Raw genomic sequence first — 26,187 nt, 5'->3', positions numbered from 1 at the left:
AGCCCTTGTCTTATCAGTGCAGGACCTTCTAAAGTCTGTTTTCATTTTTTCTTATAAGCCTCCTATCGTGAAGGAGGAAGAAGAGAAAACTTTGGCATGAGGCTCACTGCAACTTTGTCTCCATATGACTCTTCTTTTCCCCAGCCATTACTTCAGCCTTCACCACATATTAATCTTCAGTTTTCTTGTTTTCACAGCCATTGCAGGCCTCCCCCATCTGTCCATACCCACCGTAGATGAACCATGACAGGACTGAGCAGCTAGTACCCAGTAAAGCATATTTCCAGGTCACAAATAACCAACTATTCCATACCTTGTTGCCTCGTTCATCCTTTTCTCCTCTTGGGACCCAGAAGCCTGGGAAGAGGGGAGCCTTTTTGGTGCTTGTTCATTCTGTGCGTCAGCAGCATCTGGGTTGTTTCAGGAGCTCAGCAGATTGCTGTGCTGGAGCTTAGGAAACGATTGTAAGATGTCTGTGTTGCTTAATTTCCTGTGTGTCATTTCCTGTGATATTTCTACAGAATAGCCCTTTCTGTTGCACAGACATAAATCACCTGTGCCATAATGATTCCATAGAAAATGGAGCAGTGTGTTACACATGCAGAGAGGCTGTAGTGCTGTCTACTAATGCTATTAAATATACTTTATATAGTGGTAGATTTCTGGAAAATCAAGAGTGAATTCCTGTGGGAGTAACAAAATAACAAATTTACCGACATTTTAGTCTTATTTTGTGATAACTCTATATGTATTTCTGTCTTTTGAAATGCTTTTGGAACAAGTTGAATTTTTAGCTAATGTACACTTTCTCTAGCTTTTACATGCTGTCATTTCTTTACTGTTGCCTTTGTCCACCAGAATATTTTTCATTTCTTCTTAATATAATGTGAAATCAGATCAAAGTATTAGCAAATAGCACAGGATTGGCTGTATACCCAGCATCTCAGACTCAATATTTATCCAGACTATATATAGCTAATTGATTAAAGTGGTTTCAGGTTTTGTGCAAGTCAAGAAGCTATTTATGTGTGTTGGAATAAAAGCCATAGTGTTGAACAAAGTTTTGATTATTCCCAGAAGTTGGAACTGAAAAGATATTTGATTTCCAAGACTTTAGTAGAATCAGTAAAGAAAGATGTATAGTAAAATCCAGGAGATGAAGAGTGGGTTTCCTAAGTTCCTTCATGGGACTTCATGCGAAAAACAGAGAGAATGACAATATTTTAGAAATTAATATATTGTGAGGCCAGAAGTGATCACTGTGATCATCTAGTTTGATTTCCTGAACACAGATTGTGTGACCAAATTTTTTTTCTTTCTGAAGAAACATTAGTTCCTGTATTTTTGTTAAAAAAACACAAAACTTCAGTCCTTGATAGGCCACTTCATGGTTGCTGTATTTCTGCAATTCCCCCCAAACCTTGTTTCTGCTGCTTGCTGGTCAGAGCTGGAGACTGGCTCTCCTAACTGGACCAGTGAGCCTGATCCACTGTGTCCCCTTCCTAGTTCACAAGCAGAATGTGATGAAATAAACAATATAGGGGACTTTACCAGCCTCTGCTTGTTTGCATGTGTTTTGACAGACAATGCACCTCATGAAATCCTTTCCTGCTGAATTAATTATGCAGCCTATAAGAGAAGCTGCAGCAATAGTGCTTAGGGGAGCTGAGCCCTGTCCCCCCCTTGGCCATCATTCTGCCTGGAGAAGCTCTCTTGTCCATGCACCCATGTCTCTTCTCCTTGTCTTTCTCCCTGCCTTTGACTGGGGACAAGGACACGACTCCAGCACAACACTTCTGGGTTTGTTATGATAATATGCCCTGTTTGGATGTACTTTGCCAGGCAGTAGCAGGTGGCATTCTGCAGTAAACAGCCTGATTTTTAACTAGTTACCATGGCAGAAAACTGTAATAATTTCCCTAGACAAAGTCTTGGCGTTGCTGAACCCTGTGGGGATTTTACTACAGTCAAAGGGATGTGGGTCAGCACTCATCCACTGCATTTTTATTTTTTTGTCTTTCACCCTCTGACCTTGGCAACTTTGAGGAAGATTTACCATCCTGGGACAGAGATGCCAATCTGATTGTATTGCTGAGTGTTGCCTCCTGCAACAAAAAGTTGGGGTTATAAACAGTCCTAGTCAGAACCATTTCATTAGATAAAATGTTGTGAATTTTTTAATACCAAGGTTTATAACTGCAAGGATTTGGAAACCTTAGTTACAGAGTCAGTGCTTCTGTCTAGACTGTGGAAAGAAAAGAGTGAGTGTTGCACTGTGTAGTGGTAGCTTAGTTTTTGGCAAGAAGTAACAAAATGTCCTAAGAAAACTGTCTTTGTCATGAAGATCAGTTCATATATAAATGCACAACTCTACTGTCAGTTAGTGGATGTTCACTCCAAACACTTCTACAAGGAGTGTATGGAAAAATTTATACTGTGGATTTTCCCAAAATGTAGTCTAAATCTGAGAAGGCTATTTAAAGCAAATACAATATTAAAAAGTTTCAAAGCCATTAGTTTTAAACTGTTGTGTTATTTATACGTAAAGTATTGCTTTTGCCTATTTCATGTAACAATTAATCAAACCTAGTGACACTTGCAACAATCATTCCTTGTTTCAATTTGGCACAGTCAGTTACTGGAGGCTTTTAGCACCATTGTAAGGGCTAATAAGGTCATTTTCCACCCACATTGCTATTTTTTGGTAGTTTGTCTGTATATGTAACCTTCCTAAGGTAGCTTGGCCTTAGCTCTCCCTGTGCTTAGAAAGCTTTCCATGACATCTGTACAAAAGTTTCTTCACTGAAAATCAGGCTGATTTATTTCTCATGCATTCTTGATGAGGCTGGCCAACAGCTGATCCAAAATCTCTTTTTATAAGCCTTTTATATACTGAAGGAATACTCTGCATTCCATTTTTGTACTTTTTTTCCAAAGAGGTCTTTCCTTTTTTATTTCTTCAAAGTGTCTATGTCTTCTTTTTAACTAACTGGAAAAAGTAATTCTGCAAAAGTTCTAACAATATTGATGAAAGAATTATTGTATTTGAACATTTTAACAAATGAAAGAATATTTTATTTCTGTTTCAAAATTGCTGATTTATACTGTTTAGTGGCTGTATCTCTTTAGTTGTAGTGTCATTCCTACTTTCTTCATGTGTACCTCAAAAAAAATATGCTAAAAGGAAAAACAAAACCAACAGCACAAAAATTATGATTTGCATGAGAAGAAATGTAAATTAATTGCTGCTTATTTAAAGAAGCTTTAAATAAGCCACTCTCAAAGCTCTTTTTTTCCCCCATACCTGCTGTCATAATTTTGTTTTATTCTATGACTTATTTATAAGGCATCCTTTTCAGCCAAATGTAGAAAAATGTGGACTTTGTTTTGCTTCACAGTTGCACCAATGTGAAAAATACAGGATGGAGCTGTCGTTTTTCTGTAGAGATCAAGAATGTGCCACATATTCAGAGGGCCTTATCACCTAAAATCAGCAACTTAATGTGTAAATACATAGTGTAAATACATTGCTGCTTAAGAAAGGAAGATGGTAAGTGAATGTAGTTCCAAAAGTTACAGTTATCTCTTTAATTGGTTGATGGGGCTTAACATTTCTGTACCAGCTTTCTACAAATCAAATCTCCCGCCTTGTGCTTTTGAGGAGGAGAGTGTGGCTTTTGGATGTTGTGCTGCTGTAGAGTTTCCACATGAAAATGCATTCAGACGTTTTTGGTTAAGATAAGGGAGAATTTGGAGGCAGGCTGTGCAATGCCGGGTGTGTCAGGGAGCAGCAGTGGTCCCGGGTGGGGTTCCTGTTGGAGCTGCAGCCGGTGCCAGGGCCTGCCTGGGTCACCAGATAGCAGCCAGGAGCCATTGGAGCATCTGCAGGAAAGAGGTTGCCTCCCAGCTTTGCCCCTCTGGTGCTGGCATCTGCTGGAGTGCCTGTTGGAGGGGCTGGGCTGGTGGGAAGATAACCCTCTTTGGAAAGTGGGGCGCCCAAATACGTGAAGAGTTGTCTTTTGAGTGGACTACTCTTAATATCCTTAGAAAAGGCTTAGAAAAGTCTGTGGCCTTCTCCTAAGGTCAAATCTTTGAAATGGTTGTAGAAGGGTCTGGTGCAAGGGGTACAGGTGGGGCAGGCAGCACCTTTCTCTGTTCTCCTGTATAACATGATTGCATGATGGTTTACATCACTTTCAGAGTTCCTCTGCACCTCTCAGCTGGTGGTTAGGACATGTTTGTACTTGTCCTCTCTATTTTCAGGGTGACAAACACCCATCAACTTGGGTGTCATGAGTGCATTTAGCCTAGGAGACTTCTTGAAGTGGGGAAGCAGCTAGCTGCAAATGACTTTGTTGTAGGGGAAAACAGATATTGACTTACTGTCTGATTTCAGAGCATGGTGCTACCTCCATAATAATTAGTTTATATTTTTGCATTTTGTTTTCTTTAATAAACTGTTACAGTGGAATAAAAACTAACTGTTCAAAGACTGCTCCAAGCTAATTTTGATGCCATGGCACAGGTGGAATAAAGAAACGGAACAGAAGTCGATGTTCCGCTAATTGAGGTGGGCAGAGGAACTTGGAAGTCCAAGGATGTAGTGGGAGTGGGAGACAGCAGGATAAACGTGCAGGATGGCAGCATGGCCATCTGTCTGTCTCACAGGCATGGACCCAAGACATCCTCAGCTCTCTGTCTGGGAGATTGGTAGCAGGCAGCTGTAGCAAACAACGTTGTCCATCTCCTAAGGGCCAGATCACACAAACTGGGAGAGTGATGCAGTGAGATAAGGGAGTGGGGAGAGCTGGGTAGGTGTGATGGCTGGGCATGTGTGACAGAGCAGCTCCCCTGTGACAGGATCTAACCCCACCTGCAGCTCATGATCCTGAGCATCCAGCTTCAAAACAGTCCCTGTAGTAGAAAGCTGCTCCAGGTGAACCAAGTGGGGCATGACCTGAGCTGCTTCACATGGATAATTGGAAGGGTTTTGGGGACTCATTATTGGACTGCATTCAGAGAGGAACAGGTAGCTGGGAAGTGAGGTGTGTAGCAGTAGTTGTGTAGCGGATAAAATTTGTGATGTTGATGTGAGAATAATGGAAGACAGGAAGAGGAGAAGTGATGGAAAAGAATAGCTAGAAAAAGAATATAGGAAGCACAGGTCAGGAAAAGCATATGGTGTAGTTTATGTTTTATAATTACTTGGTGAGAAAAAAGTAACTGAGATTTGTCTCTCTGAATGAGAGATAGCTCTTGTATGTAATTTGGACAGCTTGATGGCACCCCTCTGTTGCTCAGGTTGTAACATACCTACCTGAATTGCTACACCAGATTATGTCCATGAGGTATAGAAATTATTTGAACTTTCAATTAGGCTTTTCCTTACAGAAAGGTAGTTTTTGTGTAGTAATGCCTGTATGCAGATGTTTCTTATCTTCTTGGAAAAGGAAGTGGCAAACTTATTTCAAGGCAGACAGGATGCACTTATCTGAGGCTGTCCTTTTTCAATTACTGCAAGATGTGCTGCTTGTCACTAGAGGGGAAAGGCTTATTTTCAAAAAAAAGTAGCAGTTGAAAATGTCAATGAGTTATTTGGATTAAAAAAAAAAAAAAAAACAAACCTGAAACAACTACAATAAATAGATTGTATGTCGTATTTTCATGGCAAGAGAGGAGGCATGTGCAGGTTCTGACTGCAAGAAGAGAACAGTTAATATGAGCACCCTGCTATCTCAGATGCTTATTGAAAAGGGGGTGAATTAGTCTCTGAAATGCCTGGGTTATTCCACTGGCTGCAGCAGGAACTTGGAGTAGTTCTGATCAGAGAATGTGAATCCCACCATGTTCTTGCCTGTCGCTGTAGGTGCCCAGCACCAAGAGCCATCCGATGGGTATCCAGCCAGTGCTTTTGCAAGGTTTGGATTGTGTGGCAGAGCTGCTGTCTCTGAGTAGGAGTGAATACTGGCTCTCATGCACTATTTAGTTGCTGCACAGATGGAGTCAAAATGGCATCTCAGGCTGACTTCTCCATGGTTGTTTATGGCTTGTAGCGGTTTCAGGAAACGCTGCACTACTAATGTTGCTGAAATTCTTGGATAATGCCATTTCCGTCACTTCAGGAGCCATTGTTGTGGTGTGTGAAGGGCTGCAAAGCATTTGTCTAATGCAGGGACCGCACAGAAATGGTGCTAAGATGTAGCAGGCTTGGGTGTTTTTTTAATCTTTAATTTTCTTCTGATGTTTTTACTTTGTCATCTGTCACTCTATACTTGTTACAGGGCTTAACCAGTAGAGTTTAATCAAAGCTTTTGGTTAACAGAGATATATTTTTTTTCTTTAAGAAGTTTGAAAATGACTAAGGTATCATCTTCCAATGAGTTATTTTTATAGATCATAGCAGCTTGTTGGTGTGTTAGCAGCCAACATAGGTCTGCACATAGTGTCAAGAACCTGATGATTAGAACAGAACCAGAAGGTTCATACATTTGTGGTGGACTCAGAAGAGGAAATATCTCCCTTTTTTAATTGCAGAAAACTCATCTAATATTGCTATGCAGTGCCTTCCTGCAAGTTATTCTCAGTAGCTATACAATTATCACCATTCGTAGTGATAGCGAAAACCTTCCCCAGCATTCCTGTGAAGTTGTGAATCACACTTCTCCTGAGATGCCTCTTGATAGATAGACTGTATGAACTATTGTAGTTAGAGATATTTAAGATGAATTATAGTATGAATGTGAACACAGTGTGAATTATGAGTTACATTTGATTTGCAGAATATGTTATGTCTATTGAACTAATGCTGTCACAGAGAAGGGCTTACCTGTTGTGTTTACAAGAGATGGTCTTGTCCAATTTTCTGGCTGGACTTGCCAGATCTGCTTGTTAATCGAACTGTGTTAACAACCCCTCCCAGACAGATTAAGTAAGATTATTTTCATTTTGGTGTTGGAGAAGGTTAATGTAATCAAAGATGCAAAACAGTGGTGTTGAATCTGGTATTTGAAGGCAGGAGCTGCTTCCCTCTTAGGCAGGATTTTTAGCAAGTCATTATTATTTCATTTGTGTTTTCCACTTTTGTAACTATGGTTTCTGAAATCTAAGTCCTTTAAAGTGAAATTAATCTAAACCCAGAATGTAGGTGGTTGTTGTAGGACACTGATATTTTCTCATTTGCCTGCCCAGAAGTGGCTGTGTGGAGGGCGGCCTCCGTTGCCTGCTGTGGCTGCATATTTGAGCAGGCATGCAGGAACTGGATGTTTCTTCTGGATTGTTTGGAAATTGACAAGGACATAATGAGTTTGAATGGATGACGTGGCTTTATAGTTTAATTCTGTGAAATACTGATCAAAGTGATAGCTTTAACTGTTGCAGGATGTGTCTTTCTCCTTACCTCAGAAGATCCTAGAGCAGGATTAAATGATGCAGTTATGGTGCTCAGAGGCACAACATTTGGTTGGTGGGGTAGTAAGTCTTCAGCTTCTGTTTTTTACAAACTATCTGGTTTATAGTGCAGTTCCCAGGATGTTTTCATGCAGCTTGGACAGAAGCCTGGGTGGGCTGCTGAGCCACCCCCATGGTGCAAGAAGTGCTGGAGAGATGACGAGGTGTAGGGGAGCAATCCTGGCCTCAGAGTGGTCTGACAGGCTTCTCCCTTGCATTTTGCTGCAGTCAGGAGTTTCACTTCTTCTACTGTGGCCATGTTGTTTCTAGGCCCAGTCTGAGGAGGTCTGTACTGTACCAACAGCTTCTGCTTTCCTTTCCAAAAGCCAGGTCTTTGATTCAGGTATTTGTGCTTGGCTGTGGCTGTACGTGATGTTCAGCTGGTGACCATCCTTGGCTCAGAGGTTGCTGCCTGTTCCTGGAATTGGCCTGGCTCCTGACCACTGGGAACCATGGTCCTCCTGCTGTGGGGCTGCTCAACCAGACTGCAGAGGAACAGAGAGGAGGGGTGGGGAGCAGCATGAAGGATCTTTGTTTAGAGGCATCTAAGTTTCAATTGGACTTGAACATTGTTGCACACATAATTAAGGCATAAACAAAATGTACAGTTTTATTCTTAGTGGCGTGGCTTGTGATGCTGCCAGAGGTGAACATGGACTCCTGTTGTCAAAGCGAACATACAGCAGGAGCACAGCCCTGTGGTCCTGTGGGAGCAGCAGGTGAGTGCTGTGCCAGTCACAAGGCTTGGTGCCACCAAGGCTGACTGTGTGTGTCCTTCCCTGCTGGGCCCCAGGTCACACCCACAGGCTCTTTTCTCTTGCTTCTTCTCCTCTGCTCATCAGTTCTTCCTCTCTTTCATAAGTATGTGGGCACAGGTATTTGTTTTAGTGATTGCTTCTTTTTTGCAGGCAAGGGCAAGATGCTGTTGTCCTTTCTGTGGACTGACTCAAAAGTCAGTTTCAGGCAGTGTGTTCTTCTAGCCCTGCTTAGTGGGGGAAACCTCAGTGTGTTCTTAGTACCTTTTGATTAGGCAATACCACCCCTGTCACTGCTCAGTACAAGGCTTCACTGGTGAGCTGCATCCCCACACCAGCTGGGGAAAATGGCACTTCCACCCCAACACAAAATATGCTGTTTTCTTCTATACATTCTTTGTACTTCACAGATACTTCTCCTGGTCTGCGCCATGCTGTTTTGTTGTCATGCTTTCTTCTGACTTAGTCAAATGTCTATGTGTAAGACTTGATTAGTTAAAGCACTCAGGCAAAATTAACTGAAGTAGAGCTTGTCTTTTCCAATGGCAAAACAAATCATGAGGAAGTTTGAGTGGAGCCAGTGTTTATCTTGCTTACAAGTGAAGGGTCAAATTAATACTTGGTACATTGTTATGGCTTTCTTTCCTTTTTAGTGCTTTTGGATGCCTCAAATGCCTTAATACACAAGCAGGCACCATCCAAAGCTAGCCAGATCAGTTGAGTGATTTAAGCAACAAGTTTCCAGAGGACTGTGGATCACCTTTAGATGCCTGTTGTATATATTCAACATACATTTTTCCTCTGCTTCTCACCTGGCAGCTGGGAATGTATTTTGCCTCTGGCTGCCTAAAGGAGGGCATCTAACTGGCAACCTCTGTTGTCATTGCTACTCATTAACTCTCAATAGCACTAGTTGTTCTCTTCTAGTATTTTGAGGTGGGTAACATTACCTGTCAGCTCAGTCTGCCTTAGAGCAGCTTCTTCCCTCCCTGCACATAAGCAAGACAAGAACCAACCCCTCCCCAAAGTGGGGAGCAGGAGGGCACAAGGGCGGTGTGAGGGGATTTTCTCCCTGCAAAGGTTGTGGCAGGTCTTCAGCTGAAGGCCGTCTTGCCTTGTGCCTACATGCTCTCCTTCAGTCTTTCTGGATTTTCCTCAGCCGACCAGGGCAGCCCCCAAGCCCAGGGTGATCAGGGGAGGCCATGTTACCTCTGGTAAGAAATTGGAAGTGTGTGTATGTGTGTTTTAAAATATCAAAATATTTGCAGTGGGACAAATCTGTTTGGAAACTGTCCTTGCTATAAATGTGATCCTAGGTCTCTGTTGCCTGTAAAATGTACCTTGTCCATTTCTCACCCCTGTTTCATGTCAAAGTAACATACTGCATTTTTATCCTACCAATTTATTTCAATCTGTGGAAAAACAGAGATCTCTAGCTTTTTTTCTTCTTTTTCACTTAAGTGGAACAGTGTTTTTGTGACACTGATTATGAACCAAGCTGTGCATTGACCTGCAAACATCTGCAGAGGTTTCTGGTCCCTGTGCCTGTTGCAGGCTCAGTGATGTGTCGTCATGGGTTCTATAGAAGTGAGTTTGGTTAGGGCCCTGCAGGGACCTGCTGCCTCAGGTCCCCGCCAGCCCCTGGGGATGCAGCCAGCACTGCTGCTTGGTCTCAGGGTGACACAGCCGTGCCCTCTGCCACCAGGGTCTCAGAACTTCGCTCCTGGGATGAACCCTGAGAAAGGGCAAACCACCTGGGGTTGGTCAGGTCAGACCCTTAAAAACTCAGGGGGTGGTCTAAGCTGTAAATTCTAGTTAATAAACACTCTGCTTTAGTGGTTGAACAATGCACGAGACCTTTAAAAATCTATTTGTCATCTCAGTTGTACTACAAGTCAGTGTCACCTCTCTGTTTTTATTTTCTTCTCTTTCATCCTCAGATTATTCCTCCAAACAAAGAGGAAACAATTCTGACAGCGCTTTGTCAAAGGTAGCTAATAAAACAATGGAAGGATGTAGGCTGAAGCATAAATGGGATATTGTGGCAGATGTAGATGATTATTAACCAGCCAATGTTTCCGCCAAGGATTCTAATCATAAACACAGCATGGAGTGAATCTGGGTGTATTAATAGCAGAGGTTTTATGGAAAATCAGAATGTGGGCTTTCTTTTAAACATTCCATTTCCTGCTTTAATTGATAGAGTGTGATGCTTTCATGCAAATAATTTGGAAAAGATTATTTTGTATGTCTGACATTAAGTACATGATACAGGCCAGGAACAACATGTCAAAGAAGGGTTTTTTGAAAAGGATTCTTACAGTGATGCTTTTTTAGAGATGTGACTAGACAAATGCTAATCTCAGTGATATAAAAAGCCAAGTGTCTGTGGTAGGGGAGTATCTATTTGTGTCTATGTAACCTGTGTTTTAATGTGACTTTGCAAGAAAAAAAAAAAAAAGATATCAAAAAGATCATTACACTGCAAAACTTGTGGGCTTCCAGTTGGATCAGATGTCCTCTTATTTAGTTTCAGTTTCGTATTGTCCTGTGTTACATTTTGAGAAATAAAATGCTAGGTTTGTACTGTAATCACTGATTTAGAATTGAAATACTTTAAATGTACACCTTTGTTTCTGCAGCTCTGCTACAAGTTTGGTCCATCACTCTTCTTTTTTGAATTTCTGAATTTCACCCAAATAGAGTGATGAAAACTCTACTTGACATGTTACACCTCAGCTCTGTGAACATTGAGTTCTAATACCATTTGCAACCATCAACAGTTCATTTGTCGTATAGCATCAGCTATTTTTGAAGTGTAGACTGTTGCTTACAATGGGATAGAAAATGCTGGGAAAGGAAACATCATTTAACTGTTATAATACATTAAAAAGACAATATAATTGTCAATGCATGTGTTGTTTTTATAATAACTTGTACTCTGCCAGTATCAGCCAATATATTTCAGAAATTTTGTGACAGGAAGGGCCACAGGATAAAATTTGAAAGTAAGGGAAAGTAGCAGAAGTTTAATCAAGATATATGGACAGGTACCAGTTTCTCCACTGGTCATCCCTAGCTCTCCAGGAAAATGGGATAAACTGTAAAGCCAAAGGGGAACAGCAGTATTGACCTCGTGGAGGTTCCTCTTGCTGCAGCATGTATCTTTCTGCAGGAACACCAACGGGTCCATCCACAGCAAAGCATTTACTTACTGCATGTGGTCTCTTGTCGCTTTGGAGCCTGTTTTCTGGTGGCTGATTAAAAAAACCTTCATTGTTCTTGATCTTAATTTTTCCCTTTCTTTTTTTTTTTTTTTCTTATTTTTCTTCCCACCCCCCTCCCCGCCTCCCCCCAAGCTGTTTCTCTGCTAAAGAAATCTGCTTAAATTAAGCAGTTGGTGCCAAGTGAAATTATTCAATTATTGGCACTTTTGGTCTTTCTTTTGAATAAACAGAGCCTTCCTGAAGGCAGGGCAGTTCCTCAGGAATTCCTTTATGGTGAATTAAGCAGAGCAGTGATGAATAACTGGGAGCAAAGGACAGTCTGAGCAGCAAACCAAATTGATTATCTAAGTCCTCAGCTGACTACTTCAGGGCAATTTTGGATGGGACCGATATCCCCTAAGGCTTAGGTGGAGCCTAATCTCACCCCAGGGAGCTGCTGTTGTTAATGTGTCCTGCCCTGTTATCTGCCCTGCCTGTGTGCAGCTGGGGAGGGCCAGAGCCGTGTAGGAATTAAGGGTTTACAGGAAAGACCAGGAGCTGGCAGCTTTGCTCAGGGATGCCTGGTGCACGTTGGGGTGGTGGTGACAGGACATTCCTGTGGCACACCCAGCCCTTTGTCACCCTCTGGCTGCCTCTTCACCCCCCTTCTCCTATGCCAGTGTAGTCCTGCCAGGCAGCCAGTCCTGCTGATGGTTTGGATGTGGTGCCCTTTGCCTTTCCCTCTTGGCACATTGGGTCGGTTGTGACAGTTCCAGCAGGCACTGGCTTTGCCACACGGCCATTCCCTATCCAGGTGCTTGAGGGGTCCAGCAGCTGAAGAGTCTGGTCCAACCTGCCCATGCCTTCAGCTACTCCTGTGCCCCAGCACAGAGCACACACCTGCCAGGGGAACACAGCAACACTTATTTCCCCATCCTGCTGTGCTGCTCTGGGAGAGATTAAAGCTTCTGTCAAAAAACCTGGAATGAGCCTTTACCAGTGTTTTCTTTCTACAGCAAACCTGTGACCTGCCATATGTTATAGGAGAGAACAAAGCATCATAGCATGGGCTGGTTTTAAGTGCACTTTACTTGGTAACAGCCTAATGAGCTCCCTACCATCTTGAGAGACTTGTCATTCGCAGCAGTTCTTTCTTTTATTTTTTTCTTTAACTCATTCTGGCTACTGAGGCTATCATTGTAACAGCAGAACATCAAACCAGTCTGTAGGAGTGTAGAGAATGATCTCCCCTCACTGTGTACTGTAAAAACTAGCATCCAGTCTGATAACTACCTTGAAAGGCTAAGGTGAATCAAAGACTGTTTACTGCACACATTTTTTTCTTCCACTGTCCTTCTGAATGGCTTTCTCTAGACTAATTTGTAATTTCACCTATTATTTGCCATCTGATTGCATTTGAAGAGGCTCTGCATTTAATATTGAGTGCTTTTCCCTGATGGACACATTGGGGATGTGATTGAAGATAGAATGAGGAAATGGGATGTGGAACTCAGGATGAGAGCAGGAGAGAGTGATGATTTCAGCTGTTCTTGTTTGCACTGCCAGCTCACTGTCCTGCTAAAAAGCTACTCCAGAACTGTCTGGTATTTTCAGAGTTAAGCTGATAATAAAATATGCAGCCTCTCCAGGAAGCTATACAGACTTACTGTGAAATAAGCTTTGAAACGGATTTAGGAGCATCCCCACTGTTGCTTTCCAAAGAGGATAGACTTGGATGGGTACATCTTGCTTCCTGTGCCACTAGAGCAGAGCAGCCCTGGAAGACTGGGGAGGTTTCCAGGCAGGGGCAGCAGCCCCCTATTCCTTACTTTTCTCTGAAAGAAGAAAATTCAAAGGGTGCCAAGCTTCCAGAGTAACCTGAGCTCACAAGCTTCAATCAGATCTGCACCTCAGGTGCCTGCATACCACATAAATGTAGTGCCTGCTGTGGAATGATTTTGTTTCCTGATTATTTATTTTTCAAAACTTTGTTTCTGGGGAAAGAGGAGCAACAGTGGATGGACAATACACCAGACACAGCAGTTAAAGCATCTCTGTTCCTCAGATCACTGGTAGCAGACTGGCATGCAGCATTTGGATTTGGTCTGGATTTTCAACCTCTTGCAGGCAATTGCTGCTTCCAGTGGCAAGTCACAAGACAGTCAGCAAAGATAGCTGAAAGAGTTACTTTTCTCTTGGTGGACAGAGGAAGGGAAAGGATTGTGGGAAGCTGTATTTCATTATCTTGGATATACTGAACAGAAGTAAATTGTGACACTGGCCTCTGCCTGCTTCTGGGATTAAGTTCTCAAAAATATTCTCTGGGGCAGTATGCTTCCCTCCAGTAAATATTTAACTAGCTGCATCTTCATCAGAATTGAACAAAGAACTACTCCACTGTAGATGGCACATACTTATCATGGAATCCATGCTTCTTGTTCATTCACATTGTGCAGAAATGGTACATAATACATGGAGATACGGGAAAAGGAGAAAGACTGGTGGGAAATAAAGTTCATAGACTGTCTCATCCATTTGGTTTTCGCCCTGTCATGCCCTTATACATCATAAGTCACTCTGATGTAGATTTTCAGGTTGCCTGGTACAGAGGTCACACATGGAAGTGTTTGTCACATGCTAAATTTTGTATTCAGTTTCTTTGCTTCTTAGCACTACTTGTTGGAGAAACTTATAGAAAGAGCTTTGGAAGCTTGGCTGGGCTCTGGCCAAGGAGTTGCAGCTGGTCTCCTAATTAAAGAAAAAGAAAATGATATGTAGGCCTGTGGGGATCTGTCAGACACAGATTTATTGGGCAGGATGGAGGGGACTTAAAGCTATCGCCTCCACTCTGTCAGCCCCTCCTCACACAGTGCACATGCACTGAGTTTCATCGTACTTTTGCAGCCTTGCAAAAATCATCATCTGGAGCACTCTTATCTCCATGCTCCCTGCTTCCTTTCCCTTTTGCAGCTCCTCTGCAAAATGGATGCAAAATGCAGGAAATAATGTGCAAGATAAATGTATCTATATCAAAATAAGAGATTTTGCAGGTTAGGATTGTTAAGTGATAATCTGACTATCTTTGCTGTCTCCTAGTCATCCTCAAACATCAGTAAAGAAAAATACATCAAGATTGTTCTTGATAAAATGGAGAAGCTGCAGCACCATTCAGTTGGAATATTTTAAAAGAATTTTAAAACATGAAAAGTTTTTCAAAATTGAAATTTATTGATTTATGCTGATTTTTGCCATGTTTGGGTCCCCAGTTCTTGGCACATTGCCTGGGGAGGATAAGGAAGAGGGACCAGTTCATCCTAAGAGTCTCTGCACTCTTCTCTTGAAAAACTTCCCACATGATCTTTGTTAATGGGGAAAAAAAGGCAGGGGAGCCAGAACCTTACAAACAGAGATAACAAACCCTGCTTGTCATTCATTTGTGCAGTTAATGTGCTTTAGCTACCATCTTTGGACGACTTGATGCTTTTGCCCTCCCTGCATAGTCCAACCCTTCCACAGGGACTGCAGGCAGAGAGGTATGAAGAGAGGACACAGGTTTTGTACTAGGTAATAAACCTAATAATCTCACAAGTGTAGTAGCACAGTTTGTTCCAGGCTAATCTGAAGAAAGTTCGTAGCTGGAAGTGATCTCATGCCAACATCAGTCTAATTGGGATTTCACCTTCAGGAATGTGAAAGAAAATTAAAAAAAAAAAAAAAAAAAAAAAAAAAAAAAAAAAAAAAAAAAAAAAGTGCTTTTTGAAGGGAGTCATCATCAGGTAAGCCTTAAGCAGTAGTTCAAGGTACAGGACCTCAGTGGGATAAAGATGTGTTAAAAGTTAAGCTTGTGCTTAAGATGCTTTTCTAATACCTTTTGCATGTAGAAACCTGAGTGCTCCAGTTGTGTACTCTGGCTGCAGTATTCTGCAGTGTACACACCACCCTAACATATGTTTCTCAAAGCTGGGAGAACCATTGCGTATTGTGTCATTCTTCATTTCATGACACTGTTGATGCAAACCAGGACAGGAAGCTGTCTGGGATAACGATACATCACTTATTTCTGTTTACTTTTTTACCTTCTCTCCTTGCTCAGTGGAAATTAGAAAGCATTAAACCAAAAAAGTAAGAGCATAGAAGTGGATAAATGCTTCCCTTTTGCAAGAAACTGTACACATTTTCTTTTGTCTTCTGTATAATGTAACCGTTAAAAACAAAAAATAGTAAAAAGATAAAAGAAGGGTTAAAATTGTTTTGTAGGTAGTTTACTTTTTGACCTTGCTGCCTGACTGTGCTTACAGGAGAAGCCGATCAAGAGGTCTCAAGAGTTGCAGCTTCCTGGGATTGTCTGTCAGAGGAATGAAGAGCAAAAGAATAACTTTCCATCATGAAGTATGTGCCACTATATTTTCAAGTGTCCTTAAAAGACTTTTCTTTGGACATAATAGAGTGGATTCAAGGACCCAAGAGGTCACACCAACAAATAGATATCAGTCCTTAAACTGTCTGAGTTTTTTAAATGAAAGTCAGCAGTTGATCTCGGTAATGTTTCCTGTGTTAAATAGTGGCATGCCTTTTGGTGCTGGTTTGCTGTTTGGGTTATTTACATTAGGAAGTAGAGTGACCTTTAGAATGAAGTATTTCTTTTAAGAAGAATTCTTCCTTTTTGGTGAATATATAAAGTCTTCCCTTCTGCAAGCAGCTGGAATCCAGCAGCAGGAGGCAGTAGGATTGATCTTCTACTTTTCCTTAACATCTCAGTCCACTTTTCAACTATGACTTTACTGAGACAGCGCTGTCTTGATTTATCTCAGGGCCAAGATAAAAGCATTTCCCTCAATGACCTTGAATTTCTTCAAACTCCTCCATCTCCTGTTTCAGGCTTGGTGTGCTCGTCTTCCCAGCAAAAGCAGAGTCCAGCCATTGACTAGCTTTGCTAAACAACCTCTGTTTGCAGTCTTGGCAGCTCAAATGCTTTGCTCCAAGAGATGTACATGGATGGAGGGCAATTATGATCAGAAATTTTCAACAATATTTTTATTTCCTTAGTTTTGGCAGGTTTGCTGTCACATAAAAGCTGTACATGCTTTGCTGTAAGTGAAATTGGTTCCTGGGGTATCAAGATGGAGCCCTTGGATGTTCTTTTCTCTGCTGCTGTGGTATCTCATCTGTATTTGAGTAGTTAGCTTCATTTGAAGATGTTTGTTTTCATCTAGAAAGTTAATTTGCAAATAGTAGTGCCACGAATTCATCACTTCCCTTGCTGTATGAGTGGACATAAAGAGCCTGTACCCTGCCCTTGGGGATTGTGTGCAATCTTCTCTTCTCTTTTCAAAATTGTATTTATTCTGTTCTGGGAAAATGACAACAATAAAAATTAGTCTGCTTTTAAGGTGGGGATAAGATACCTCAGAGTTAAGTGGCATTGCATGTAACTGCCCCTGTGAGGAACAGCCTTGGAAAAAGAGGGGTTTGGGGTTTCCTCTTCATGCCGTGCCTGTGCAAGGAGGCCCTCATCTGAGTGCAGCTATTGTACAAACATGAATTTTGTCTGATTCTCATTATGCATTCTCATTACCTTCATGTGTGGCCTGGGAGGGAAGTGGGAAGGGAGGGCAGAACAGACCAACCCACTTCCCTCCCTGGTGGTAAGCCAGAGTTTTTAATGTGAACTGATTTGGGGTAGGAGAAAAACAGACCAGCATCTGGTGTGTCTGACTGCAGGCTTTTGCCCTGTTCAAATCCTGTATGTTTGTGGAAACTGGGCTTTCTCAGCATGGGAGGGTTTAGAGTGACTTGTGCTGCCATCCTAAGAGTCACCTATGTGTTAAACTCATTTTGTACTGGGCACAAGTTCTCTTCCTAGAGCTGAGTTGGTTCTCCAGGGCTATTTACCATGCTAAATTCTGTTTTGCAACTGAGAAGCAGTCATAGTTATCTTTTTTGCTCATCAGTAAGTCATGTTATAAGGAACTAAACATTTATATGATTGTACCTAATTTTAGCAAATTCTTCATTTGGCACTTTTTTGTGTACATTTACATGGGGCATTTTCATGGCTTCCTAATTTAAGTGTTAAGTTTTGGGGTTTTTCGAGATTAGAGTTATATATAAAACGGATGAACAATGTATTTACTCTATTTTGTTGTCCAGAATGTCTTAAATGTGGTGGCAACAAGAGAGAATGGAGAAAATTTATCAAAGTGTGCAGTTACTTAATGGAGCTAACAGAAATTAATTCAAAAGCCTTATGGAAGTGTGACTTGGCTGCCCTCCATCCTAGCCCCTTCCAAACTACCCAGTCGGGTGCTGTTACCCTAGTGCTCCAGGACCACTAACCACAGGCACTGAAAATGTCCTTGCCTCCAGCCCCTTATGAAAAGCCTAAGTGATAAGTGTTGGGACAGCTAATGATACCTGGAAACTATGTGATGTTGGTCAAAAAAGGAATTTATTGTGGGAGGAAAGGAGCAAGTAGGACAGTGATGAGTATTTGGGGACAGAGATGAAAAAAAGAAGTTAAAATTTGCCAGGTGGAATTTTTTTTAAAGTAAATAAAAAAGAGGCACACTAAGATACACGTTCTGAGCACCATGTATCTTTGTTTTTTGGGGTTTTTATAACATAATCTTGGCAAAATCAATTGTCTTAAGTGCTTTAGACTTCCCTCTCCCCACACTGTTTACAGATGTTTGGTGAAAACTTTGTGAACACAGAACAGTCTGTGAATTTTGTCCAGGTCTTGACAACAGTTTTATGGACTGATTAATGACCTATGTTGCTGTAGTTGCAGGTTTCCTCTTCTGTCTGTTGGTGTTGTAAGAAAAGCAGATATAGCTTTCACAAAAAAATAAAACCAAAAAACCAAAAACTCCAAAACCAACCAACCAAAAAAAACCACAAAAAAAGTACCAAAAGACAAATCCCCAAACTCAGGGATGCATTCTTTTAAGCGGCTACTTCACAAGATAAAGTAAAATGGAGAACTTTTCTCCTAAAAGCTGTAGGAGGAAGAATATTTAAGTTATAGGGTCTGTAGGGTAATGTCTTGTGGTCCTTAAGAACTGCTTATCTTGAATGCTTAAAGCAAGGAAAAGCAGTGAACCAGCAGAGGAAGGAGAGCTGTGCTAGTTGTTTTAACTCTTGGTTAGGCAAATAGGATTAGCTATGGGGGATTAAAATGATCAGATCTGAATTTTACTTTAATATAAGTAGGACCATATGTCTTTGAGAAACCCCATCTGGTTTCAGGCAATCTTAGTGAGAAAATGAGACCATTTCAATACTTTTGTCATTTGTTGTGGGGTTTTATTTGGGATGAGTGGGGGGTGCCACAGTTTCAATTTGTTCAGTTCATGAAGTTCCTGCTGGATTAATCCTCTGTAAGTGAAAAGTTTTGTTTTTGTTTTCCCACTTGTCAGCTTTACACTGTGTTTTCTAAAGGGACAGAGACAGCTTGAAAATTGAATGCTCTAGAAAAGAAAAAATGGGACCTTATAGTCCATCACTTCACATAGCCTTCATTGTCTTCCAAAAAATCTAGTGTGACCATTTTTTGGAAGGAAATAGGGAACAGTGGCAGTGGTGAATAATGTAACTAAGTTACGTAAGTAATGAAGATCTTCAATGTATTATTGAAATGCAGGTTTCTCAGTTACCCTGTGTTCCAGGGTGGTTACAGGTTCAGTCTTCATCTAGTTTACAGAGAAAGCAGAGAAACAGATGAAACTGTGTGCAATGGGTGAATTAAACTCAGCCAAACAGCTTGGTTGTCCTTTTTTCCCAGCATTTCATTATTTTCTTCAGAATAATTGCATTGATTCCATTGAAGTTACTCCTGCTGTGGGGATGACAGTCTGGTGTTGTGGTTTTCTTTGTTTATCCTGCAGCTGGACTTGTAGGTACCAGCCAATTTGTTTTAGAATAGTACAAAAGTTAGGTGGTGTTTGTTTTTTCCTTTTAAAGAATAACATAATATTAATTTAAAAGGAAAATCTTACATATGAACTCATGGTTTAGAGCCAGCCAAATATGAGTCAATAAGGTTCTGCACTTATTTTTTCTGAGAAGGGGTTCATCTTTTCACTGTCTTAGCCACCCTCAGTTCTGCTATGGACCTGGAGCTTGCAGGATAACGTTACTGTTTCATCTGCCACCTCATTTGGATCCTGATGGCTACATCACCTCATAGAGTACAAAATTGCAATATAAACCAGAACAAACAATATTGAGCGAGACTTGTATTATAAGAGAAAGTGAAAGAACCTGGTGATTCTAGTCCCTGAGGAGGGGAGAGGAAAAAAGCAGTACAATGGCTGGGCAGTACAAGCCAAGTACAGGAAGAAAATTGCTGTTTATGGGCTTCCTAAGAGTACCTGCATTAAGCTTGGTGTAGTATGAGAAATGCAATAATGCAGAGAGAAAGGGAAAATTGATAGTTCTAAATATAAATCAGTGCATAGCCAAAGAGCCACACAGTGCTTTTCTCCATGGAAATTGCTTTTCCTGGGTAGTAAATGGTACTTCTGGAGTCATAAGAAACTCCGTTTCCCAGAGTAACAACACTTAGTCCATGTTGTACACTTGCCAGAAATGCCATCCTATGAGTCAGTGCTCTGAACTCAGGTGTTTAATTAAAATGACTTCCAGTATTTTAGAAAGACTACTCTCCCTGCCGATCATACTTGAGACAAGCTTTATTATAATTGTTTCTTATTTCCTCTACCAGTAAGCATGAATGACAGAGGCATGACCAGATCTGCTGTTTGCACTCCATTCTTGAACAAAAAGTGATAGAAGCAAGGAAAATCTTTCTGTCTTGTGAATTTGTTTGTGTGGGTACAAAGCAGAGGAAAAGTGCTACAGGCTGTAATAGGTCAAATTTGATGCTCAGATGCTTGCAGAATAAGAGTTTTCTGTAGACACTGCTTAAAAGGGAGATGGATCTCTTTCACAGGAGCAAAGTTTGACTTGTAATTCTATCTCTAGGAAATGCACATGCATCCATTTGTGTTTGTTTGTAATTCCTTGTATTTCAGAGCCAAGGAGAGAAAGACATTTTGCCTATTCCTGCCAAAGGATGTAAATAAAGCATCTGCTTTCTTTCACCATCTATAGTGGCCCTTACAGAAACCTGTAGGAAGCAGGCATGATAAAGGGCACTAAATGGGTGAGCCAATGAGCTACATTTACTAGCTGTGGTTTTTAGTGGTGCTGGGCTTCTCTCCATGCCAAGGCAGAGGGGCTCTGGCCTTGTGGGGAGCTTGTCAGCTCAGCTTTTGGCCAGAAAGCTCTAATCAGACTCTTGCCGTGGCACTGGCTGGGATCTCCATTTTCCCATCAGCCTGTGGCTAGCAAATGGTGGCAGGCATTTGGCTTAAGGGGCTTCTCAACCTCTGCTGCCAGAAAGTGTGGAGATGAATTTCTGGTTGCCCTCCCCTTGCATGTTTGTGTAAGTAGTTCTAAGCTTCACCTCTTCTGCAGTGACAGGTTTCTTAAGCAATGGTAGCAAAACAAAAACCACAAAAAACCCAAGAAACCCCAACACCCCCCTCCCACAACACCAGACCAGCTCTTCTGTTTTTAAACTCTGGTGAGGGCACATCTTGAGATACTGTGTTCACATTTGGGCTTCCCAGTACAAAAGAGAAATAAAGGTACTGGGGAGAGTCTGATGAAGAGCCATAAGGATGATGGACTGCAACATGATGAGGTTGGGAAAGGCTGAGAACTGGGATTGTTCGCTCTGGAGAAGAGAAGGCTCAAGGGGATCTCACCAACACGTAGAAATACCTGAAGGGAGGATACAAAGAAGTTGCAGTCAGGCTCTTTTCAGTGGTGTGTGGCATCAGGAGACCGGAGGCAATGAGCACAACCTGAAGCCACAGGGGGTTTTCTCTGAAGATCAGAAAACACTTTTTACAGTGAGGCATGACCATTGGTTAGTTGGCCATTCTCATTCCCTAATAATGGAATTATTCATAGTTAAAATTGTTTATTTGTGTGTACCTTGACAAAGTAACAAGGAACAAACTCAAAAATATTTGCAGTCTCTGTAAGGGTCACTGCTGAGTTTTCCCTTTTGTTCATATTGAGGTGTTAGCTTGCTGTAACAGCTACGAACTTTATAACTGGGATTGACAAGGCATATTAAAAGCACTGTACTGTTGTCACACTATTGTTGTTTTGCTCAGTTCTTCAGAACTCCTACAGAGTGCATGCTTTCTGTCAGGGACGTTGAGCTTTGACAGTTCATCTTCACATTGCAAATACAGACCACCACATGGAAAATGAGGTGCTCTACATTTTTTCCTCTGCGTATGTGCTCATTTATCAAATTCAGAGTTGTCAGTTGTAGAAGTTTGTTGTGGAAAAATGAAAAATGATAAGTTACCAAAACATGTTGCAGGATTTTATATGGACTTCCCCCTCTCCACCAATTTCACATTTCAAGAAAATTATTTCATCCAACACATGATTTTTTAAAACTTTTTATTATCTCCACTTACTAAAAATAGTTATTTGACCAGATTAAAATATTACGCTGGAAGCACTTTGGAAATGCAGAGCTGAAGTGCAATCTAGACTGTGGATTTGATTTATTCCAGACACAGTGAAGTAAAACCTTGAGATCCAGACATTCCTTGTTTTTGAATATTGTTCAGTATTGAATATTGTTCAAAAAGGTCCAGACCTGAATCTTGCATTGGAAGGTTGACCAATTTATATATCTCTTTAGGGGGTATTTAGCAAGATTTGATTAGACCTGGAAGGCAATGACTGTTTAATATTTTGATGAATAGAGAGGAGTTAAGGATTTCCTGGGGATGGTCCTGAGGTCATCTTGCATTTGACAAATACATCCTGCAAGACGAGGTTGCAGACTGCCCCTTGTGTATTGGAAAACTAATGCCAGCATTGATAAACTCAATATATAGTGAGTGTGTTCAGTGAAAAATACTCCTTTTCTGTATTTAGCACAGTTAAACAAGGTGACAGTTTGCTTAATGTAATATTTTCTTTATTTTTTTATTATTTACTTTATTATTCTGCAAATTCGAGATAGTAAAGATGCAATAATCCGAATTTAAGATGGGAGATATGTTTCAGTATATTGCCTCAGTGTACCTTAGCAGCCTGCCATAAGGTCAAGAATAAAATAGCTGGAATCAGGCATATCTAAAGGACTATTCTTAAATGAAATTCAGAAAATGGAAAGTCTTTCTGTGATCTGTGGTTGGCTTGGATTGGCCTCTATCTTAACAATGCCATTATGTCAGCAATAATGTTTCAGGAAGCTGAAAAGGCAGCTTGATAAGGAGGGAGAGAGCAGTCAGGACTCAGAAACTGCTGCTACACAGTAGACTGTTCACACAGCATAAGTGTTGTTTAGAAAGTGTTGAGCACTTTGGAAAAACAGATCTGCTGCAGCACATTGCTTAGGGATACTGAAGTCAAAGAGCATCCAAACATTGCTTTGTGAGTTGCCTTTACTGCAAATAGAGTTAATGTTTCATTATGTTTGGAAAAATGCTATAGAATTACCTTCTGGGCCTCATGGAAAAAGTGAAACAACAGGAATGTTAGTTGTTACCCCTTTCTCAGACGCCAGGAAAGAGTCCTTGAGGCTGCCATAACCTAACAAGATATCCTGTTGAGGTCAAGAACATTTTTTTTTCCTTCCCTGATCTTTCTACCTCAGGCAAGGAGAAAGGAACTTAAATTAGTTAGAGCAAATAGAAAACACAAAATGCTGATGCTGGGCTTGTTAATTCACATGGAACTGGGATACACATGGGGAAGGGCTTGTGTCTTTCCAAGCATGGCTGCACGGAAAAGCCCCCTGCTGTGTGCCTGGGAGATGGGTGGGAGCAGAGTGGCTGTGCCTGGCTGACTCCGCTCTTGGGAATGCAAGAGGGGCTGGGCTGGGATGGGATGAGGGTATGCAGAACTTTACAATGACCCAGACATTATGAACTTCTGCACATTGGGGTATTAAGGATTACATCCCTAAGTGGCTTAGCTTGGAAGGCAGTAAGTATGGGCAAAGAGGGCCTCAGAAACCCCTGGTCCCTGATTCTCTTTTGTTCCTGAGCTGGGAATTAAGTCCAGCTCTGCTGCCCACCCTGCAGCTCAGACTGGAAGTGGGAAAGGATGCCCAGCACACGGCAAGGGGAAGAGGAAATCCCTGGCCACATGACTTTGTGCAGATGGTCTTGGGCTTCTCACATAATCCTTTGCTTTTGTTTCTTGGGAGAGACCCCACCTCTCCTTTGCTTGAGTGTAAGCTTGTGTAGGAGGCTCAGTGGGGGGATCTTGCTGATTTAATCATTCCTTACATTTTGTTTGCCTATGTATGGGACAATTGAGCCTGTAACAATCAATCTTGCACGCTCTCAAATAGGAAAATGCTACGTATGATCTAAGCTACATGCTGAAATGTGGTTATTGGAAATGAATTTTATGGCTGAATAGGCCAGCATCGTGTTGTCTCTCTGCTTTTTTGGGCTTTTAGTTAGTTATTTAATCATAACGTCATGCCAGCAGAAGATTTTATGTTTTTCCATTTAGCTCGCTGACTTAATCTTCTGCTTCTGGAAATGTTTATATGCAGATGACAAAATAAAGATTTTGTAAGTAAACTGGTGGCTTACTTTTTGATCATGTTAATTGAAAGGCTTATCTTTGTAGCATCTCTTTAAAGAATAAGAAAGGAATTTCCTGAACTTCTTTTATATGCATAAAGGTAATTAATTTTTGCTGTTTCTTATTCATATTGTGGTTGCTTAAGAGCAGAAGTAATAATATTAATTTGGAAGTGTTTTCCTTCCGTTTGTCCTTCCATCAAATTGGCAGTTCTCTATAACTGTTGTGTTCCAAATGGTAATCTACCAAATATTTACATGTCTTCCCTTATAGCTTTTGAATGCATTTGTAAATCTCTTTCTTCTCACACATGGTCTGTGTTTTGGTAAAAGAGGTCTAATGCAGACATTCCTAATTACTTCACTAAAATTCCATATGAAGTTTACGTGAGGAACTCTGTTCAGATCTTAGGTTTTGAAGAGATTCCAAATTTTGGAGGCTGTGAAGAAAATAAGACAGTCCTGTTGATTATAAGACTTGCATTTTTTCCGTGTCGAGAAAGGCTAGGATTAGGTGAGTTAATTGCTGCTGCAGAGCATGTTTGATTGCTCCTAATTAAATGAGAAATAATCCATCATAGATAAAACTGCCTGTTAGTAGTAGCGTTCCCCTTCATTTCTATGTATATTGGAGGTGGGAATATGTTTGAGAGATCTGGCATTTTAGCTCTGAGTGACACTTGTCTGTAATATCTGTGCTGCTACTCTGTTTTGTTGATACCTGTCATCTAATCATATGGTAGATGAAAGGAAAAAAATCAACAAACAGCTATTTTGCCTCCCCCTAACTTCCCATATGTTGAGATGCTTACTGCTGCTCACTTAGCATTCGGGCTGCAAACTGTGTGTTTCAATTTTCTCTTTAATGTATTTTACTTCTCTACTTAGTTCAGTGGGTGTAGTGCATAGCAGCAACACATACTCTCTTTGTTCAGGCTGAAGGCTTTAAAAAACATCGAGATGATGATAAACTGAGGTGCATATTATTGTGGGAGCTGGTGCCCTCCATCTTTCGTTGTAGGGTGGGGATAATAGAAGCCTCTTGCCTGCCTAACTCATGTGATTCAAATGGGACACATTGTGATGTTCTCCTCAATTAGCATGATCGGCTCCCGGGGAGCAAGGGAACGCTGGCTGGGGTGGTTCACATTTTCCTCTCTAATGAGTAGAAAAAGTCTTTCGAGAATTGCTAAATAATTCAGGCCATTAGGAACCTGTCAACTTAAACAATGCCCCCTCTGACCAGAAAAATGGTTGTGAGCAGTTGGACACCATGGCAGATGTTGAACTTGTTCTCATTGTTCAGTCTGCTTCAGGCAAATAGCTTTGCAGGATTTGTGTGTTGCTCTGTTGAGGCAGTGCATGTGGGTGTAAAAAACACATGTTAGGCAGACTTCATCTAGCTTTTATACACCAGTATTTCTTTTAGTTAATTAAATGATATTATAATAAGCTGCTAATATTGCCATTTACCACTTTTAGTAAGTTTGCCAGCTAGCTATAATGAGAAACCACAATCAAGACTCAAAAAAAAGAAGATAAACAACGTCCCCATCCCAAATTTGACTTGTTTTAATATTCCTTCTGTCATGTTAATTTCTTATTTTGCATTTTGAAGTGCTTCTCTACAAACAGAATGATTAGAGGTATTGTTAAGGAGAATTTACTGTATACTCATCTAACCCTGGGATCTGAAACTTCTGGGGAAGCATTTATGTCTTGAAACATCCTATAAAACCATACACATATTCAGGACTACTTTAGTTGAAATTCATTATACAACAATCTATTTTATATGCCTTTAGGTCCATGCTATTGAAGTAAATAGTGTTTTGATGCATTTTTCTTAGAAACTTTTCCATACTTATCCTTCCGTAACATTTATTTACATCTGCACATTTTTCTAACTTAATTGATGAACTCATGATCAGTATTCTAAATAAAAGTTATATAATAATTATTTAATAGGCTTGGTTAGAAAACAACCTCTTAAAGCTTCCTACCCCCTGGCAAATATTTGTGCTCCTGTCTTGAATGGGTGACAGCAAATAGTCAATTTTGCACAAGCAATTAGCTGGTCTGTTGGATCAGTTAATGGAACGAGCAATGGTAGTAATGCAATGGGAAATAACATGTGTG

General features: G+C 41.0%; 1 protein-coding gene across 1 annotated transcript in view; it reads left to right on the top strand.

The window, feature by feature from the left end:
* TIAM2 (TIAM Rac1 associated GEF 2) overlaps positions 1–26,187 on the top strand; it is a 139,917-nt gene that overhangs the window by 10,138 nt on the left and 103,592 nt on the right. The window contains exon 3 of the mRNA XM_083856087.1: positions 15,706–15,796. The gene's annotated coding sequence lies outside the window, so the exon portion shown is untranslated. The remainder of the gene's footprint in view (positions 1–15,705; positions 15,797–26,187) is intronic.

This window comes from Zosterops lateralis (assembly GCF_965231275.1).
Source record: "Zosterops lateralis genome assembly, chromosome: 3".
Classification (NCBI taxonomy): Eukaryota; Metazoa; Chordata; class Aves; order Passeriformes; family Zosteropidae; genus Zosterops; species Zosterops lateralis.
Note: the sequence above shows the minus strand (reverse complement) of the source record. Positions and strands in the feature narration are given on the sequence as shown.